Source organism: Phaenicophaeus curvirostris, unplaced genomic scaffold (assembly GCF_032191515.1).
Source record: "Phaenicophaeus curvirostris isolate KB17595 unplaced genomic scaffold, BPBGC_Pcur_1.0 scaffold_67, whole genome shotgun sequence".
Classification (NCBI taxonomy): domain Eukaryota; kingdom Metazoa; phylum Chordata; class Aves; order Cuculiformes; family Cuculidae; genus Phaenicophaeus; species Phaenicophaeus curvirostris.
Genome location: NW_027206689.1, coordinates 164,664 through 169,468, shown reverse-complemented (window position 1 = coordinate 169,468; position 4,805 = coordinate 164,664).

The following is a 4,805-nucleotide window of genomic DNA, read 5'->3' as shown; positions in this document are numbered from 1 at the left end:
GCCCTTGTCCGCCCCTCTTTGCCCTTCTCCACCCCTCTTTGCCCTTCTCTGCCCCTCTTTGCCCTTGTCCGACCCTCTTTGCCTTTTTCCGACCCTCTTTGCACTTGTCCGACCCTCTTTGCCCTTGTCCCTTATTCTACGCACTTCTCCGCACCTCTTTGCCCTTGTCCGCCCCTCTTTACCCTTGTCCACCCCTCTTTGCCCTTGTCCGCCCCTCTTTGCCCTTGTCTGCCCTTCTTTGTCCTTGTCCACCCCCTCTTTGTCCTTGTCCGCCCCTTTGCACTTCTCCGCCCCTCTTTGCCTTTATCCACCCTTCTTTGCCCTTGTCTGCCACTCTTTGCCCTTGTCCGCCCCTCCTTGCCCTTGTCCGCCCCTCTTTGCACATGGTACCTATTTTCCGCACTTCTCCGCCCCTCTTTGCCCTTGTCCCTTATTCTCCGCACTTCTCTGCCCCTGTTTGCCCTAGTGCGTAGAATAAGGGACAAGGGCAAAGAGGGTCGGACAAGGGCAAAGAGGGTCGGACAAGGGCAAAGAGGGTCGGACAAGGTCAAAGTGGGGCGGAGAAGGGCAAACAGGGGCAGAGAAGTGCGGAGAATACGGGACAAGGGCAAAGAGGGGCGGAGAATTGCGGAGAACACGGGACAAGCACAAAGAGGTGTGGACAAGGGCAAAGATGTGCGGACAAGTGCAAAGAGGGGCGGAGAATACAGGACAAGTGTAAAGAGGGGCGGACAAGGTCAAAGAGGGGCGGAGAAGGGCAAAGAGGGGCGGAGAATGGCAAAGAGTTTCGGAGAAGTGTGGAGAATACGGGACAAGTGCAAAGAGGGTCGGACAAGTGCAAAGAGGGGCGCACAAGGGCAAAGAGTGGCGGACAAGTGCAAAGAGGGGCGTACAAGGGCAAAGAGGGGCAGACAAGGGCAAAGAGGGGCAGACAAGTGCAAAGATGGGGAGGAGAATTGCGGAGAATACGGGACAAAGGAAAAGAGGGGCGGACAATGGTAAAGAGGTGTGGACAAGGGCAAAGAGGGGCGGAGAAGTGCGCAGAATACTGGACAAGGGAAAAGAGGGGCGGACAAGGGCAAAGAGGGTTGGAGAAGTGCAGAGAACATGGGACAAGGGGAAAGAGTGGCGGACAATGGCAAAGAGGGGCGGACAAGGGCAAAGAGGGTCGGACAAGGTCAAAGAGGGGCGGACTAGGGTGGAGAATACAGGAGAAGGGCAAAGAGGGACGGACAAGGGAAAGAGGGGCGGACAAGTGCAAAGAGGGGCGGACAAGGGCTAAGAGGTGCGGACAAGGGCAAAGAGGGGCGGAGAAGTGCGGAGAATATGGGAGAAGGGCAAAGAGTGGCGGACAAGGGCAAAGTGGGGTGGACAATTGTAAAGTGGGGTGGAAAAGGGCAAAGAGGTGTGGAGAACACGGGACGAGGGCAAAGAGGGGCGGACCAGGTCAAAGAGTGGCAGAGACGGGCAAAGAGGGGCGGAGAATTGCAAAGAGGGGCAGACAAGGGCAAAGAGTGGCGGAAAAGGGCAAAGCGGGGCGGACAAGGGCAAAGAGGGGCTGACAAGGGCAAAGGGGGCGGACAAGTGTAAAGAGGGTCGGACAAGGGCAAAGAGGGGCTGACAAGGGCAAAGGGGGCAGACAAGGGAAAAGAGGGGCGGAGAAGTGCGCAGAATACGGGACAAGGGCAAAGAGGAGCGGACAAGGGCAAAGAGGGGCAGAGAATTGCAGAGAACATGGGACAAGGGCAAAGGGGGGCGGACAAGTGCAAAGAGGTACGGAGAATACGGGACAAGGGCAAAGAGGGGCTGAGAAGGTCAAAGAGGGGCAGAGAAGGGCAAAGAGGTGCGGAGAATGGCAAAGAGGGGCACACAAGGTCAAAGAGGGGCGGAAAAGGGCAAAGACGGGCGGACAAGTGCAAAGAGGTTCACACAATGGGAAAGAGTTCCTCTGTTTGGAAAACTCGGTCGCTTGTCCTCCGTCCGGCTGCATCGGAGTGGCAGGAAGAGCTAGAGCAGCGTGGTGGGCTCGGGCCCGTCTGGCACAGCTCAGAGGATACCGGATGCTGGGATGTCGTGTGTGGTGGCAAGAGCTGCAGGGGTAGGAGGTGGTTCATTTCAAGCACGCTTACTTGGAGTACTTTGCTGTAACAGCTCCTTCCTTTTGCTCTTCCTGGTGGCTCGCTCCAGTGCCCGAGGCAGCGAGCACACTTACAGACAGGCGCCTCCTGCCTTCTTCGCACTGATGATCCCCCCCCACTGCCAGTTTCACCCTCGTCAAAACTGCAAGCGTTTGCTTCCTTTTGGCTTTGATTGCTGTTTTCACAGGTTCACGAGGCAAATCCGGTGCCCGAATAAATACCGCAGCGTAGGAGTGAAGCCGGCGACCGGCCACTGACCGTGCCGAAGTCTCCCGACGTCTCAGGTAGTTGCTGGCATGGATGGGCTTGCATGTGATCATAGGAGGGAGATCTCATTGCTCTCCGCTCTCTTGACAGGCGGAGAGGAGTGGGAGCGGTTGCTTTTGTGTGGCTGCTCAGCCTCAAACCTACACTCGGTTCCGTTCTTGTTATGCTTGATGTGCGGGTGAGGGTGAGCTCCGTCTGAGGCACGGCACACGGGCAGTGTCGTGTGGTCTCCGTGGCCTCGCTTCGCATCCAGGCATCTCGTTCTTTGGAGGACAAACCAGGCTTTGTTCCTTCCTACCAATATCGCGTGCCTGAACTAAACCAAAATGCCTCAGCAGATCGCTGCCCCTCTCTGCCAGGCTGAGTCCCTCTCCTGCAGAGGCTTTGGTGACAGGTGCTTGCTGAACGGGAGCCGACGCGTGTGTCTGGAAGAGCTGCCTCGCCGTCACACCTCTCGCTTATACACGTGTTTTTCTCAGGCCTGTAGTCTGGGCCAAGCTTGAGTTGCGTGCGGTGACGTGGTTCCTGCCAGCCGGCGCGTTGCAGGTCTGACCCCGGCAAGAGAAGAGGCATGCTGGGGGGAGCCTTTTGTGCCTCTGGAGGAGGATAAATAGCAGGGTGCCCGGGCTGCTTTGCTACGCTGGGCTGTCATGCGGGTGTGATATAGAACATCTTAGCGTAACGAGTTTACATGGGGTAAGGCTCGGTTTGGTTTCCTTTCTCTTTTTGACCAAGTTCGTCTAACAGAATAACTGTTAAAACGAATCACGTTCTCTATCGACTTCCCTGCAACTTGGTCCGGTGACACTGCTTTCTGTCTGGCGAGTCCTCCCGTTCCTTGCGGTTTCCTTTTGGGGGGGATGAGTGAAACCCTTGGCCGTTCTTTTGAAGGAGATTCTCTTCTCAGCTTGCTTTGGGTGGGCTGTAGAGCAGGGGCTGCGGGAGTCGGAAGGTCAGAGAAGGAAACGTGGGTGAAGGAGGAAAGCGTTTTTGTCCTGGGGCCGAGGGCCGCCTCGTCTCATTGCCCTGCTAACAATCCTTTCTGTGCGTTCCCTCCTGCAGGTCTCTCTCCTCTGTGCGGCGTAGGAAGTGGATTCCTCTCCTCCTGCCCATGCCCAGCTGGAAGATGCGGCCTCGTCCAGACCCTCTGTCCCGGTCGCGCTGCCGCCACCTTTGCTGCGTGACTGGGAAGAGCGTGTCCGTCTCCAAGGATCCTTTGGCCTCTTCTGCCCAGGTGTGGGGAAGCCAGAGGACCCCCGTGTAAACCAGTGTTGTCCACATTAAAGCTTTTGATTGGTCGCCGACTGCCGTATGCGTTTTGCTTTTTCAGTGTTGGAAACGAAGAAAGAAGGTGGCGGCAGAGGCCGTTCGGGGCGCCTGGCGATGGCACCGCGAGCCACAGTCCGGCACGGGGAGCGCTGTGCTGCGCAGGCTCCGAGTTGGCAGCCGGCTGCACGCTGTACGGGTGGCCGATGGGCTCGGACGGGCTCGCTGGCGGCCGGGGGCACGTGCCGGATCGCGATGGCGTGCGGATGTTCGGCAGGGAAGTGTTCTCGCTGTCGATGCGTCTGCTGCTTCCAAAGTCCCCTCGTGTCGGACTGGAATTCCGTATCCTTTCCTGCAGCAGGTCAGTTGTTCCTTTCCAGCCTGCCCGTATGGCACAGCCGCAGGGCCTCCCGTCGGAACGGCGTCCGTCGTCCAGAGACGGCGTGCGGGAGCGGGGAAAGCCGCGGCCTTTCCCCTGGAGGCGCCACCTCTCCATTTCAGCCGCCGCTCGGAGGTTTCCCGGCCGCAGAGGGCTCGGAGAGCGGCCCCTCGGCACGGAGAGCGGAGCCCGCGGCCGCCGCGGTGCCCGTGAGCGCAGCCCTGCTCGCCGCGGGACCGGAGTGAAGGGGCGGCCCGGGGGAAGGCAGGCGCGGTCTGCGCTGCTGCGGAGCCCGGCAGCGGGGGAGGGTGTGCGGGCAGCGCCCCGGGAGCTGCTGCTCCGGGCGGTTCGGCGCCCGTCGGGATCAAACCCGCGACGGGAGAAAACGGTGAAAACGGGAACGACGGCAAAAAGAGCTTCGCCCTGCTCGGTGCTGCTGCGTCGTGGCCGCGGAGCGGTACTGCAGCTCGGGGCAGGCACACAGGGGCCTGATCATTGACCATATAAGGGCAAACCGGGCCAAGTGCCATAAAAGAGCAAATTGACCATATACGGGCAAATTGCCATAAAAGAGAAAAGTGACCCTGTAAGGGAAAACTGGGCCAATTGCCATAAAAGGTCAAATTAATAATATAAGGGCAAATTGAGCACATAAGGCAAACTGAGAAAATTGCCCATAAAAGGGCAAATTGAGCAAATAAAGGCAAACTGGGCCAATTACCATAAAAGGGCAAATTGAGCATATAAGTGCAAAC